At 39.9% G+C, this 16,870-nt stretch overlaps 1 pseudogene; it reads left to right on the top strand.

Moving 5' to 3' along the window:
• The first annotated feature begins 10,351 nt into the window (after positions 1–10,351).
• Positions 10,352–12,927, top strand: LOC128929782 (glycylpeptide N-tetradecanoyltransferase 1 pseudogene; annotated as a pseudogene).
• Positions 12,928–16,870: the final 3,943 nt, after the last annotated feature.

The raw sequence follows: 16,870 nt of genomic DNA, 5'->3' as shown, positions 1-16,870 counted from the left end.
TTTGATAACCTCATCCTCCCCATCACCAGCTCAGGCTTCTCCCTTAGACTACTTCTGCTTACCTGTAATTTCCTTAAGGGCAGGCACCATATTTATTCATTTGCAGTCCAAGCACTGTGCAACTTCTAATACACAGTATTCTTTAAATGATTGATAATTGAGTGAATAGATAACCAAGCTGGCTTCCTAAATATAACCTATTGCATCATTCTACTGCTCAAATCTTGTAAATAGCTCAGTACAGCCTGTCTCATCAAAATATAGTTGATTGCATATTACATATTTCATATTTGTGAATTCACCTACTTGATAAAATTTTTCTGTAATCCCCAAATCAACACTCAAATGCTTTCAAGGTCACTCATGGGCATGTGCAGAGCGGCAAATTTTGAGTCACCCAATGTGCGTGTTCCCAGCTGAGGTTGAACAAGGCAAGTCTGCCTTCTTATTTCAGCTCTCAGACTTTAAACAAGTGTCCCCTCCGTGCTCTGTGGTCTATTTAGTGCCATGTTTTCTCACATTTTTGTGCCATTCATTCATAATTTTGCTGTTTAAAATGACCCCCAATTGTAGTGCTCCAGTGCTGCACTTCCTAATTGCAAGAAGCCTAGAATAGTTCTCAGGGAAAAAATGCATGTGTTAGATAAGCCCTGTTGAGGTATAAGCTACAATGTGTTGGTAGCGAGTAAAGTGTTAATGAGTCAACAGCGTATATTATTTAAGGGGTCTTTAAACAGAAATACATATCAGACAAGGTTATGTATTTCTTGGTTGTAGAAAATGTGAAAAGAGGCTTACAGGAACCTAACCCTGGATTTCCCCTAGGAACAAAAATTCAGTATTTGCTAATTCAGTGTTCATGGTGACGTCATAACTGTCCCAGAATCTGTTGCAAATAGTCTCTAATTGCATCCCAGGGCCCTCCGATTATTGAAGGCCATGCCTATTACCTCAGTCCCTCTACTCCTTAGCAGTAAGTATCCACTGCAGTCACCTTGCTCCCTCCAGACCAGGGTTCTGTGGTCTGTGCCTTCCTTCATGTTTAACTGTAAGGCACTCTCCAGATCTCACTTTCTCCACGAAGTCTCCTACACAGAGTTTAGCCCTGAGTAATTGGCTCATCTTTTGTTACCTGTTACTGTTAATGTAACTGTTACCTTGTCTGTATCACGATGCTTAACATTTAACTATATGCAATCTTGATTTAGTCCTTAATTAATGTTATTTACTAGCCAATTTGGTTACAATCACCTTAAAAGCAGGTGTTTACCTCATATTTATATCCATTTCCTTTATTTATACCTAATAAGGCCAAGTGGTTTTTTTTTTGGTTTGCTTTTTGAGACGGAGTTTCGCTCTTGTTACCCAGGCTGGAGTGCAATGGCACGATCTCGGCTCACCGCAACCTCCGCCCCCTGGGTTCAGGCAATTCTCCTGCCTCAGCCTCCTGAGTAGCTGGGATTACAGGCATGCGCCACCGTGCCCAGCTGATTTTTTGTAATTTTTAGTAGAGACGGGGTTTCACCATGTTGACCAGGATGGTCTTGATCTGTTGACCTCGTGATCCACCCGCCTCGGCCTCCCAAAGTGCTGGGATTACAGGCTTGAGCCACCGCGCCCAGCCGGCCAAGTGGTTTTAATCTACCTTTTTTCAAATTATTATAGAATGATGGAGCTATAAAGAGCCTCAGACTCCTCTAGGCCACCCTGTATTTTTACAAAGGAGGAATCCACGACCTAGCAAGTACCCAAGGACATGTCATTTTTGTGACATCTGAAACAGAAGTTGGGGGCATGACTCTCAACTCTGTGCAGTTCCCATTGCTCTAAAGCAGGCACAATGAAATCCTATTAACATTTACTTTTATATAAATAAAGCTTATCCCTACTTACATCTATGAAAATTAAAAATAGGAGTCACCTATAGCTAAACCCTAATTCATTCTAGAAATTGGTCGTGTTCATCTATGGATATATGAACCAACCAGAAGAAAAAATAAGCCTCGACCGACTCCATGAGAGGTGTCCCATCAACAAAATATTCATTTTATGTTAATCCTTGTTTCAAATTATCTGTGTTTTGATTATGTGTATACTTTTTTCTACATTTAAAGCCTTATAGTCACAGAAAATTATAAAATAATTTAAGTTCCAGTATCTATTTTTGTTATCGAAATATGAGATAAGGTAATTAAGATAGGATTTTAAGGAATAAGATAAAATTAGAAAGGAAAAGTAGAATAGAAATATAAGTACAAGAAGCTAACAAAACAATCTCATACTTCTGACTGATAAGAAAATACTGCATACGTATATATTTTTTATAAATTTTTACAATGTCTGTAAATCATCTTAAAATATTTCAACATACATAGTATTTTTTGTTTGTTCCAATTAGTTTAAACTTTTCCTATAGGAGAAGTCAGTTGCCTTAATCAAAAACATGCTGTCCGGGGGTGATCAGATGGAGATTTGAAAGGGAACTTTCTAAGCCAAATGTAGCTAACAAAAGTCTTCTTCTGTTATTCATGCCTCCATCAGAACTGAGGCTTTCTAAATAAATATTGTGAATGTGAGAAGTGGGTTTAAGTAATAGAAATACTGGCCTGTTGATCAGAATGATGGATATTGGAAATTGGCTCTTCGACGTAATTAAGGGAATTCAGATATGTGGCTTGGCTAAACATACTTGTCTATGTTTGTATTAACAGATATAAGCTAGGCTTGACTCCCTAAGTCCTGACTCCAGCTAGTGGCTTAACAGGAATACTGGATGGCTGGTGTTGATTATTTATGTAACAGAATCTTTCCCTACAATGTTGTTCTTGGCCTTAAGAGAATCTTTCAGACAAAGAGTTGCTGAAGCACATAAAAGAACAGAGGGCTGGTTTGTCACTGAGTTTGCAGAAAAAGTAGCAAGAACTGAGTTGAAGCGACTTTGCTACTTAATGTTTGTTCATCAGTATCTGAAGGGTGGCAAAATTTAACATGAGATGCAAGTCCATGGAAGAATGGCTGTCACCCCCTCGATCGTTTTTGCATTAGCTGTTGCCAAACCCGTTACTATTTGATTATGCTGTACTGGAGCACACTGTCATAGGTCACTTGGCTAAATAGGTGATCGAGCATATCAGACTGCTAGAGTATCTGCATTCTGTGGTACACGTTTAAAAGAGTAACGTAAGGCCAGGCGCGATGGCTCACGGCCAAAAATCCCAGCACTTTGGGAGGCCAAGGCGGGTGAATCATGAGGTCAAGAAATTGAGACCATCCTGGTCAACATGGTGAAACCTCGTCTCTACTAAAAATACAAAAATTAGCTGGGCGTGGTGGCTCATGCCTGTAGTCCCAGCTACTCGGGAGGCTGAGGCAGAAGAATTGCTTGAACCCGGGAGGCAGAGGTTGCAGTGAGCCGAGATCGCCCCACTGCACTCCAGCCTGGGTAACAAGAGCGAAACTCCATCTGAAAAAAAAAAAAAGAGTAACGTAATTTCTAGTAACATTATTTAAACATATAATGAATAATTACAAGTGCCAACTTCAAAATGCATGATTAGGTACATAGTTCTGCTGTAGGATTTTAAGTGATATGTGAGCAAAAAGTTTGAGCATCACTGTTCTAAGCTGCCTGCAGGCCTATCTTGGCTAAGGACACTCAAATTGTCTGTTAGATGTGGCTCATTTGATGCCACTTACTGCTTCTGCTCCACAGTTCACCCTTCCACTTGCCTCAGTTCATGTACCCTCTGCAGAGCAGGTCACCCGAACTCTCCCCAGCCCTCAGGAAAACAGCAGCTCAAACACCACCTGAAAAATGATTATGCTAATGCAGTGGCCCAGAACCTAGAGATGCACGATAATGTGGGTGGAAGATGCTAACAGAGAGTGGGATCTGAATGCCCATGAGAAATCTGCACCTAGTGTTGTCGTTACAACAACCCCTACTTAAGGGCCAATTTGCAAAGGCTGCCTTGCACCCAACCGAGCAGGACTTCTGAGATCCGGCAGTAGATGGAAGACTTAACTCTTCCATCATGGACAATCATGGGGTGGGGGAGGTATTTGAAATCTCTTGAGGTAAGTAGTGTATGATCTTGGTGCAAACTCAGGAACTCCTTCTCCAGGCATAGAAATTGGCTATTCAAGTGGCAATTACAGCCAGAATGCTACTTCTAAAATACGCAATTAGGCATTTCCCTAACTTAAAGCCTTTCAGCAATTTCCCGTAACTTTCAGGCTGACAGTGAAACTCCTTAACGGAGCACACAGGTGCTTCATAATGTAGCACATTCCATACCCTCTGGTTTCATCTCCCAATACTGCCAGAAAGTGCTCTTCATTCACTACGGCTATCTCCAATGACAGCAGGCCTCCAGCTGCGTCGGGCTGTTGTCCCAACTTTGGGACTGTACAAAAACTATTAGGTCTGCCTAGAGAACCCTTCCTACTACTTCACCAGGCCTGCTCCTCTTCCTCCAAGTCATAGCTCAAGTATCATCTCCCAGACCTCACATTTCAATTGTTTATGTCTTTGTGCCCCCAAAACAACCCTAATCTGGCGTTCCTTATATTGTGCTGTATGTATTCATTCGTTCACTTGCTAGCTCTCCTTGCAATTTCCTAGCAGGCAAGTCCCAACACCCTAGAAGTAAATCAATAAAGGAAAGAGGAAATCAGTTAATTATATACATGAACTAAACAATTACATAAAAGGAGCTGGGAGATGGAGGACTTGGGATAAGAAATAGAAATGAGGAAGCAGGCTGAAGACCGGAAGAGGTACAGAGGCAGAGGGAATCAGTGAACCCTCCCCACCTGCTTTCCCATCCCAACACACCGGTCTTTGTCCCTGCTTTGCGCTCTGTCAGAACAACCAGCAGGGCTCAAAAACCAGCCCTGCCACTTAGCTGTGTAGCCTGGCATAACTATCTAATCCTCCCTCAAGCCCAGTTTCCTCCTCTCTAAAGTGAGGTATAATTATATTGGCTTTCATCATAGAGTTAGGAAGATTAAATTGGAGAATGCTTATGATGACACAGAGCCTAGCACACAATAAGCACGTGATAGATGTTAGCAAGAAATGCATTCCTAGCTCATGTTGAAGACTACAAGAGCACGCTTTTTAGTTGTTCTTTCATTTTTTATTATACTTTAAGTTCCGGGATACAAGTGCAGAACATGCAGGCTTGTTACATAGGTATACATGTGCTATGGTGGTTTACTGCACCTATCAGCCCATCATCTAGGTTTTAAGCCCCACATGCATTAGTATTTGTCCTAATGCTCCCCCTCCCCTTGCCCTGCACCCCCCAAGAGGACCCCGTGTGTGATATTGTCTTCCCTAAGTCTATGTGAGAACACACTTTTACTCAGGCTTCATGAGACATGTGGCCTGGACTGGGACATCAGACTAGTCTGATATAAAGTTATTCTCCGATCCTGGACATTTTATCTCAGTGTTGAGCACTGCAGAGCAAACCTAAATCAGTAATGTCACCACCAATTGGAGTCCATTCTTTAGCTGAAGGATGATAGCAATAACAAGCTTGGGGCTGGGGTCAGGAAGACTTTGCTATATCTGTATCAACAACGTGGCTTTAGTGTCTTAACCCTCAGAAAGAAAATAAAAAGGCATATTAGGCTGTATATGAAAGATCAAGGAGGATCCAGCCCCACAACAAAAGAGGCTTCCCTTAGCGGGGCCTGAGCTTCGCAAGCCTCCTGAGAATGCTAAAAAGTTCTGTTTCTTCTCAAATGCATAGTAACAGAGTATTTGTCTGTTGACCCAACCACTAGGTTAGATTTGGAGGTAAAATATTATCCAGTTGGATTAATTATTACATCACATTGGACTGGATGCCTCTACCATGCATCAGTTTTCTTGGTTGGTCACTGATTAATAATCACCGTCTTAACATTCTAAACATGCTGCCTCATTAGTAGTTCCTGGCAGCAGTGGCTGATAGCAGTTACCGGAATCTCTCCTCCTGGGTGATTACATAATATCTACACCTAGCTGCACAGCTGGTCACGATAGACACGATGTTTGTCCTGAAGAGAGTGCCATGTTCATCAGACTAATCTCATTATTATTTGCTGAGCATGCGTCACTTTTCCCACCTCTGTGTCTAGCTCACCCTCTTTCCTCCCTCACAATGGCCTTTCTTCCTCTCTCATTGTTCAAATTCTACAAGTCTTTTACCGCCCCAGTCAAATGCCCCTTTTGACCGGGTTGAACCCAAGTGAAAAACAGCTTGTTTCTAAGTTCCCACCGCACTTTATTTTCTACGCAGTGATTTTTGTTTTACATCCTCTGCCTTCTTTACTAGTGCAATGCCTCACACACAATAAGCACCAAACGACCGTTTACTGAAGGCATGACTGGTGATCCACTACAACTAAGGCTGCAATCGATTACCTGAAAATATAAATAAATATATCATCTTTATGAAAAGAAAACACTTTACTCCCTATGAGGAAATCCTGCTTTGTAATCAACAGCTAAGTCCACTTCCTGCTGTGTGCTTCCCAAAGGGCTTCAGAAGCCGACTCCAGTTGGAATGCATTCTAGAATTTCATCTCTGGCTTGTCCCCAAAATAATTTGGCCTTGCTCTCAATCTGTGGGTATTGAAACTATGCCCTAAAGTAGTAGCGGCAAAGTTCAGAGTTAGCAACATTTGGAAGTGATAGCTTTAAGTTGATGCTTTGGATTGAAGAGCAAAAATGCCCCCACTTGTCCCCCTTCATGGCTCTATGCATTCCTAGAAATGAGAGTCACTGAGGGGCTAGAGGCGATCAAGAGTTGGGTTAGGGTAAAACTTGGGGGAAAATAGAGGAGATTCATAGACTCAGAATTCAGGAATTATTGTCAGTGGTCAGATTAAGCAATGGCATGCTTGTTATGAAACAGAAAAGCCTCACCAGTTAGAGATGCATGCTGCAAAATGACATGATTTCTGGGATTTGCTTGAAATACTTAAGAGAAAAAAGGAGGAATGAAGAGAGATAGCAAGATCGGCAAAATGTTGATAGCTCTTGGACGGACTGATTAGTGTATGAAATCTCATCATATTAGTCTCTCCACTTCTGTGTATTATGACGTTTCTACACTCAAAAATTTAAAAGAAATACTCTTTTAAGACAGCAGTTGTCCTCTTCTAGCTGATCTCCACACAAAAGTTTTGTCTGAAATGACAAAGAAGGGGTAAAGGGAATTTTTATTATGTAGATCACCAGGCTTTGCCATCCGATTTAATCCAGACAATTCCAAATCATTGTTGTGTTATGTGCTCTGTAAAGAAAGTAAAAAACTATGTGTGCACCATGACCTGGCAAATATACCCATTGTGTTAATTTCAAACACACTAAAAGTTATTTACATTGTGGCCTTAGTTGAGATTTGAGTCTTATTCCAGTAGACCAGTTCTTCGGTGTTTGTTTGTGTGTGGAGTGGGTAGAAGGGAAGAGAGCTCAGAAGCGGTATACAGGTTAATACAATTCCTGGCAGTATACTTGGTAATAATCTGGGTAACCACGTAGTTATTCAGCGTATCTGCCCTAATTTAAATTTAGATGTGAACCATTAATCAAGTGTATCTTTACAGAAGTTAATTAAAAACTCTGCGTTTTTCTTCACCTTTTTTTTCACTGTTGGGCAAAGATCATAAATTCAGACCTTTTCCTGTTGTCTTAAAGCAAAATAGCCCCTATTCACAGAATAATGTGAGACACCAAATGGATTTGCCTTGCTAAATGTAGCTTATTGCCATTTGCAAGCACCACCAAGGAATGGACTCCTCAGATAGCTGAGGAACATTTTTTCTTCATTGCTATTTTTTCCCAGAGGTAGGCATACGTGTTTAGAAAAAAAAACAAAAACTGTACATTTTTGGTCCCAACTTCACCAAGTATCAGATGGTAGAAGATGATAGAAGAGACACGAAGTAATTTAACTGACTCCACTAACAGAACTGCCTTGGCAACATATTACAGGAAGAGGAAGACTCTAGTTAAGGTTAAAAAATAAAAATAAAAAGCCTTAGTGAGCCCCTTTATCAGCTGTTACTTGCATAGAAAGAATTTTATAGGGTTTTTGGGCCTAATAATACGTTAGCAGATCTAGGCTTTGGAAAGTGAAATTGACTTTAAGGCTCGCTTAAGGAAGCCAGCAGAGACATTGAAACTGCCAGCTGCCTACATTTTTACATTCCTCTGTCACTAGACTATTATGCTCATTTGAATTGCTTCAGAAAAATCATCTAATAGAGCATTTCCAAAATACGTTTACTAATGTATCATTAATCATTATCTGAAAAAGTGCTTCATGGTCAAGCGATGTTAAGGAAATTCTGGGTCAAATCAAGTTCAGGTTATTTTTTACTTTGAGCCTCTCCAGTACCTGTAATATGTGAGCAGGTATAACGATACTTGGAGAAGAGAAATGCTGTAAGACCAGAGCAGTTTTCAGAAATCATCTTGTAAGACTAGTGTTCCAAAAATAAAAAAAAGACTAGTGTCCCAAAAATACATTGATGACTACGATCTGAAAACACACCCAGGTGCACACACACTCACACACATGAACAAACTGGATGATATTTGTGGACCATTTTTTTTATTAGTCTAAAGGCAACTAAACTTTTGTACCTACTGACCAGAGACTCTCTGTCTTTCATTCAAAGAAAGACTTACTTTTCCAGCAGCCCTTCAGACTAGACTCTGGGCAGGAACATCTTACTTCCTTCCTGCTCTGATGCTAGCAAATCCAGGAACCAAGAAACTGATAAGGAGATGCCTTCCTTGCTGCTTTTAGGAAATGAGCATTTATTACTGTGGCAAAGAAGCAGGCTCCCTATAAGCCCCAGGGAACTTACTAAGACCTGGCCCTGACTTTCTGTAAACCTTGAAAGAAATGGGTAAATTGCTTTCATTCTTTTCTTTTCTCATTAAAATAAAGTGAGTATCTTTTAGCTATCTCAAAAGTCATAGCTATCTATTCAAAAAGAATTTAGTATGTTTCTATGGTGCCAATAATCATAAACTGCCAAATGACATTTGATGCTATGAATATGATCGTTTTAGCATCTTGACCTAACAATTGAAACAACTCAACTCCAATAATCACAACTCAATTTTCACAATAATAATTAAGACTATGACTGGAGCTGACCTCTGAACTGGGTGACCTGTCTTCTCAAGCATTACATGTAGTCACAAATTCAGTTTCCTTTTCCATTTATTATTTGTTGGAAAGGAAAATTACCACATTAGCCTAAATTGTTCATATTCTTGGAACACTACACCAAGAGCTCATTTCCTCTCCACAGTATGGAAAAAGCAAATGCAAATTGTCATTACAAAAAGTGCAAATTCCCTGACGCATCACAACAATTTGCCTCGTTGTAATTTACAACAGGAACAGGAAGGAGCATGAAACAGAAGAATAATGAAAAATCCACAAATACATTAAAGTTTTGGAGTGAGTTTTGTTTGTCTGCTTGCTTTTTATTAAAATGCACACTCAAAAAAATACATGCCTACGATTACTTCTTGATTTGATTGTATTTCATTTTGATTGTATTCACTGATTCTATATAAGAAAAATGCTCATAATAATCTTTTTAATATTTTAAGTAAATAATTTTTATTTTCTTTCAGGGAAAGGAAGTAAGACATTAACTCCACTGGATGACCTGACTATCTTGGGGATACCACCCCTTCATGCCAAGCATCCCATCTCCAAATATTCTCAAAGCAGCCGCAAAATCATTTCTTTTCTAACAAAGAGCAGCCCGAGAAATTGAGCTGCAAACATAGATAAACAAGCTGAAAATTTGCTTGGGTGAATGCTGGCAGCTGTGCCAATAGAAAAGGGCTACCTGGAAGCCCATCAGACTTACAGCAGATCTCTCGGCAGAAATCCTTCAAAGCTAGAAGAAAGTGGGGACCAATATTCAACATCCTAAAAGAAAAGAACTTTCAACCTAGAATTTCATATCCAGCCAAACTAAGCTTCATAAGCAAAAGAGAAATAAAATCCTTTACAAACAAGCAATTGCTGAGAGATTTCATCACCTCAGGCCTGCCTTACAAGAGATCCTAAAGGAAGCACTAAACATAAAAAGGAACAACCAGTAACAGCCACTCCAAAAACATACCAAATGGTAAAGAGCTTCAAAACAATGAAGAAACTGTGTCAACTAATGGGAAAAACAACCAGCTAGCATCAAAATGGCAGGATCAAATTCACACATAACGATACTAACCTTTAAATGTTAATGGGTCCCAATCGAAAGAAAGAAAGAACTGTACACCCTCCTGAATGAGAACTATGTGGAAGATGATGACAACATGTTCTGATTTGATTATTCCCCAGAGTTTCTTTTGTGGGCTCTCTGGCCACCCGGCTAGCTCCCCCAGTGGCACTGTGGGGTTTGAGTGGTCTCAAGCTGGAAATTGGTTGGGTTCATTAGTGCCATACCAGCAAACATCCATATCTATGACACAGAGAAGAAGATGGTGGAGATCAACTTCCTGTGTGTCCACAAGAAGCTGCGTTCCAAGAGGGTGGCTCCAGTCCTGATCCAAGAGATCTCCAGGCGGGTTCATCTGGAGGGCATCTTCCAGGCTGTTTACACTGCCGGGGTGGTACTACCAAAGCCTGTTGGCACCTGCAGGTATTGGCATCAGTCCCTAAACCTACAGAAGCTGGTTGAAGTGAAGTTCTCCCACCTGAACAGAAATATGACCATGCAGCGCACCATGAAGCTGTACCGACTGCCAGAGACTCCCAAGACAGCTGGGCTTTGACCAACGGGAAAAAAGGACATTCCAGTAGTGCACCAGCTCCTCACCAGGTACTTGAAGCAGTTTCACCTCATGCCAGTCATGAGCCAGGAGGAGGTGGAGCACTGGTTCTATCCCCAGGAGAACATCATTGACACTTTTGTGGTGGAGAATACAAATGGAGAGGTGATGGATTTCCTGAGCTTTTCTACGCTGCCCTCCACCATCATGAACCATCCAACCCACAAGAGTCTCAAAGCTGCTTATTCTTTCTACAATGTTCACACCCAGACCCCCCTTCTAGACCTCATGAGCGACGCCCTTATTCTCACCAAAATGAAAGGGTTCGATGTGTTCAATGCACTGATCTCATGGAGAACAAAACCTTTTGGAGAAGCTCAAGTTTGGCATAGGGGACGGCAACCTGCAGTATTACCTTTAATACTGGAAATGCCCCAGCATGGGGGCAGAGAAGGTTGGGCTGGTGCTACAATAACCAGACACCAGTGACATTCTGGATAAAGCCACTGAAAAGTCAAACCAGGAAATGGAACCCCACCTCTGTTGGTCCAATTTTCACACACGTGAGAATCCCTGGCAAAGGGAGCAGAACTGAACCGGCTTTACCAAACCGCCAGCAAACTTGAATCAAAAGACACAGACTGGCAAATTGGATAAAAAGTCAAGACCCATTGGTGTGCTGTTTCCAGGAAACCCATCTCACATGCAAGGACAAACATAGGCTCAAAATAAAAGGATGGAGGAAGATTTATTTACCAAGCAAATGAAGAGCAAAAAAAAGCAGGAGTTGCAATCCCAGTCTCTGATAAAACAGACTTTAAACCAACAAAGATCAAAAGAGACAAAGAAGGGTATCACATAATGGTAAAGGGATCAATTCAACAAGAAGAGCTAATGATCCTAAATATACATGCACCCAATACAGGAGCACTCAGATACATAAAGCAAGTTCCTAACGACCTACAAAGAGACTTAGACTCCCAAAAATAGTAGTGGAAGACTTTAACACTCCACTGTCAATATTAGACAGATCAACAAGACAGAAAATTAACAAGGATATCCAGGACTTGAACTCAGATCAGGACCAAGCAAACCTAATAGACATTTACAGAACTCTCCACCCCAAATTCACAGAATATATTCTTCTCAGCACCACATCACATGTAAAATTTACCACTTAATTGGAAATAAATCACTCCTCAGCAAATGCAGAAGAATAACAGTCTCTCAGACCACAGTGCAATCAAGCTAGAACTCAGGATTAAGAAACTAACTCAGAACCACACAGCTTCATGGAAACTGAACAACTGGCTCTTGAATGTTGACTGGATAAACAATGAAATGAAGGCAGAAATAAAGATGTTCTTTAAAATCAACGAGAACAAAGACACAATGTACCAGAATCTCTGGGACATATTTAAAACAGTGTCTGGAGGAAAATTTATAGCAATAAATATCCACATGAGAAGCAAGGAAAAATCTAAAATCGACATCCTATCATCAAAATTGAAAAGGCTAGAGGAGCAGGATTAAAAGAACTCAAAAGCTAGCAGAAGACAAGAAATAACTAAGATCAGAGCAGAACTGAAGGAGATAGAGACAAAAAAAAAAACCCTTCAAAAAATCAATAAATCCAGGAGCTGGTTTTTTAAAAGATCAACAAAATAGACAGACCACTAACCAGATTAATAAAAAAGAATAGAGAGAATAACCAAATCGATGCAATAAAAAACAATAAAGGGGATATCACCACAGATTTCACAGAAATACAAACCACCATCAGAGATTACTACAAACAACTCTATGCACATAAACCAGTAAACCTGGAAGAAATGGATAAATTACTGGACACTTGCACCCTCCCAGGCCTAAAGCAGGAAAAAAATGGAACCCTGAAAAGACCAATAACAAGGGCTGAAGTTGAGGTAGCAATTAAGAGCCTACCACACAAAAAAAAGCCCAGGTCCAGATGGGTTCACAGCTGAATTCTACCAGACATACAAAGAGGACCTGATACCACTCCTTCTGAAACTATTCCAAAGAATCCTTTCCAAATCATTTTATGAAACCAACATCATCCTGATACCAAAACCCAGCAGAGACTCAACAAAAAAAGAAAACTTCAAGCCAATATCCATGATGAACATAGATGCAAAAATCTTCAATAAAATACTGGCAAACTAAATGCAACAGCACATCAAAAAGCTTATCCATCATGATCAAGTAGGCTTCATCCCGGGGATGCAAAGCTGGTTCAACATACGCAAGTCTATAAATGTAATTCACCACATAAGCAGAACCAAAGGCAAAAACCACATGATTAACTCAATTGATGCAGAGAAGGCCTTTGACAAAATTAAACAGCCCTTTATGCTAAAACTCTCAATAAACTAGGTATTGACAGAATGTATCTCAAAATAATAAAAGTTATTTATGATAAACTCACAGCCAATATCATACTGAATGGGCAAAAATTGGAAGCCTTCCCTTTGAAATCTGGCACTAGACAAGGATGCCCTCTCTCACCACTCCTATTCAATATAGTATTGGAAGTTCTAGCCAGAGCAATCAGGCAAGAAAAAGAAATAAAGAGTATTAAATTAGGGAAAGGAGGAACTCAAATTGTCTCTATTTGCAGAATGACATGATTGTATATTTAAAAGACCCCATTGTTTCAGCCCAAAATCTCCTGAAACTGATAAGCAACTTCAGCAAAGTCTCAGGATACAAAATCAGTGTGCATAAATCACAAGCATTTCTATACACCCATAACAGACTTAAAGAGAGCCAAATCAAGAATGAACTGCCATTCACAATTGCTACAAAGAGAATAAAATACCTAGGAATACAACTAACAAAGGATGTAAAGGACATCTTCAAGGAGAACTACAAACCACTGCTCAACAAAATAAAAGAGGACACAAACAGATGAAAAAACGTTCCATGATCATGATTAGGAAGAATCAATATCATGAAAATAGCCATATTGCCTAAAGTAATTTACAGATTCAATGCTATCCCCATCAAGCTACCTATGACCCTCTTCACAGAACTGGAAACACCTTAAACTTCACATGGAACCAAAATAGAGCTGGCATAACCAAGTTAATTCTAAGCAAAAAGAACAAAGCTGGAGGCATCACGCTGCTGGACTTCAAACTATACTACAAGGCTATGGTAATCAAAACAGCATGGTACTGGTGCCAAAACAGAGACATAGACCAAAGGAACAGAACAGAGGCCTCAGAGGCAATGCCACACATCACAACCACCTGATCTTTAACAAACCTGACAAACACAAGCAATGGGGAAAGAATTCCCTGTTTAATAAATGGTGTTGAGAAAACTGGCTAGGCATGTGCAGAAAGCAGAAACTGGACCCCTTCCTGACACCTTACACTAAAATTAACTCCAGATGGATTAAAGACTTAAACATAAGACCTAACACCATAAACACCCTAGAAGAAAACCTAGGGAAAACCATTCAGGACATAGGCATAGGCAAGGACTTCATGACTAAAACAGCAAAAGCATTGGCAACAAAAGCCAAAACAGACAAATGGGGTCTAATTAAACTCTAGAGCTTCTGCACCGCAAAAGAAACAATCATTAGAGTGAAGTGGCAACCAACAGAATGGGAAAACAATTTTGCAATCTACCCATCTGACAAAGGGGCTATCCAGAATCTACAAAGAACTAAAACAGATTTACAAGAAAACAAAGAAAGAAACCCATTCAAAAGAGGGCAAAGGATATGAACAGATACTTTTCAAAAGAAGACATATATGAGGGCAACAAATATATGAAAAAATGCTCTCATCACTGGTCATTAGAGAAATGCAAATCAAAACCACATTGAGATACCATCTCACACCAGTTAGAATGGCAATCATTAAGAAATCTGGAGACAACAGATGCTGGAGAGGATGTGAAGAAATAGGAACACTTTCACACTGTTGGTGGGAGTGTAAATTAGTTCAATCATTGTGGAAGATGGTGTGGCGATTCCTCAAGGACCTAGAAATAGAAATTCCATTTGACCCAGCAATCCCATTACTGGGTGTATATCCAAAGGATTATAAATTGTTCTATTATAAAGACACATGCACACATATGTTCACTGTGGCAGTGTTTGCGAGAGCAAAGACTTGGATCCAACCCAAATGCCCATCGATGATAGACTGGACAGGGAAAATGTGGCACATATACATCATAGAATACTATGCAGCCATAAAAACTATTGGCTTGTGTCCTTTGTAGGGACATGGATGAATCTGGAAACCATCATTCTCAGCAAACTGACACAAGAACAGAAAATCAAACACCACATGTTCTCACTCATAGGCGAGTATTGAACAATGAGAACACATGGACACAGGGAGGGGAGCATCACACACTGGGGTCTGTTGGAGGGGACTAGGGGAGGGAAAGCAGGGGGATAGGGAGTTGGGGAGGGATAAAATGGGGATAAATGCTAGATATAGGTGATGGGGATGGAGGCAGCAAACCACATTGCGATGTATGTACCTATGCAGCAATCCTGCATGTTCTGCCCGTGTACCCCAGAACCTAAAGTGCAATAAAATATTTATATTTAAAAAAAAGAAAGAAAGAAAAGGGCTAGGTGGAAGCCAGGTATGTTCAACATGGAGGTGCCATCTTCCATGTTCTTTGTCAACACATGTACAGTAAAGAACAAGGCAACATGGTACCCGCCAAGCAAAGAACCCATCACTATAATAAAATATTAGGGTGAGGTGGCCAGTTTTTCACAGGCTATGCAAATGGCACACCTAGTCCTAACCAGTTTTTTGCACCTTATGCAAATAGCACACCTGGTCTGACCAATTTTTTATGCCCTATGTAAAACAGACACCCCCTCCTCAAGCTCATCTGTAAAACCCATTGCATTCCACCACAGAACCAGCAACCCATTTCTCTGGGACCCCTCTCTCTGCAGCAGAGAGAGCTATTCTTTCTTTCGCCTATTAATCTGGTGCTTTTAACCTCACTTCGTGTGTCCATGTACTTGATTTCCTTGGTGTGAGGCAATAAACCTCAAGTATTGACCTCCAACAATGACACCACTTCAGTACCAGGGCATTAGGAACAGCTGGTTATGCCCCCATGAGCATAGCTTATGTTCCTAAGATTCTTAAATGAGGATTTTGTCCTCCTGTGATTAAAAAAAGGAGGATTTCATTGTTTGGTTATTCATTTTGGTGTTTTTTTTAAAAAAAAGAAAGTTTGCTATTTGCAAAGAAAAAAACTCTAAACTCTAAGTGTGAGCTTTATTTATTACATTCAGTGACAGAGCTTCCCAACTAATCTGGAAACTCTTTGAAATGTCCCAGTGATATATGGGTAAACACACGCATTTGTGGTGGAGGTCAAGATTATGTTCTCACCACCAAGTGGGAAGTCTGAGCATTTTTGTTTCTTTTCGTTTTTGGACATAGATCCAGTCTTTACATATGTATCATTTGAATTCACACCATCAACTTGAGAATGCATTTTCAAGAACAATAATATTTTTAAAAAGCAATGACGTAGTATGCTTCAATTTTGAATAATATATAGCTACCAGCTTCCAATTAGAAATCAATGGAAATTATATATTTCTCATATATTTAACACCAGAGAGAAAAAACACTTCCACATGATTAGATAAAAACCCAGTTTTTGTGTTGTCAGCATAAAATGCCCTTCATGTTTTTCTTTTTCAGCTCTTCTGTTATATAAAGGAAAGATTTCAGCAGAAACTTATGAAAGAAGACAGACCAAAAAAAGTCCCTTATTTGGAAGTTGATGTGTGATGCCAATTCTGAGAGTCTACAATAGTTTTTAAAATAACTTGTATAAGCCCAGAAGTCTATGTAACAACTTTATGAAATGATGTGGGGTAAGATAAAAGATAAATTCAATCAAAATCTAAGAAGTAAGCCAAGGTTAAATTAAGCTGTATTTACCAGCAGTTATAAGTCAATGACAAATGCATGTACTTTTACATTTAAAAGATATGTAAATATATTTCAAAGAAAATACGTTTATATTTTCTTTTTA

The sequence above is a fragment of the Callithrix jacchus genome, chromosome 15 (assembly GCF_049354715.1).
Source record: "Callithrix jacchus isolate 240 chromosome 15, calJac240_pri, whole genome shotgun sequence".
NCBI classification, from domain to species: Eukaryota; Metazoa; Chordata; class Mammalia; order Primates; family Cebidae; genus Callithrix; species Callithrix jacchus.
This window is presented reverse-complemented; position numbering and strand designations above follow the sequence as displayed.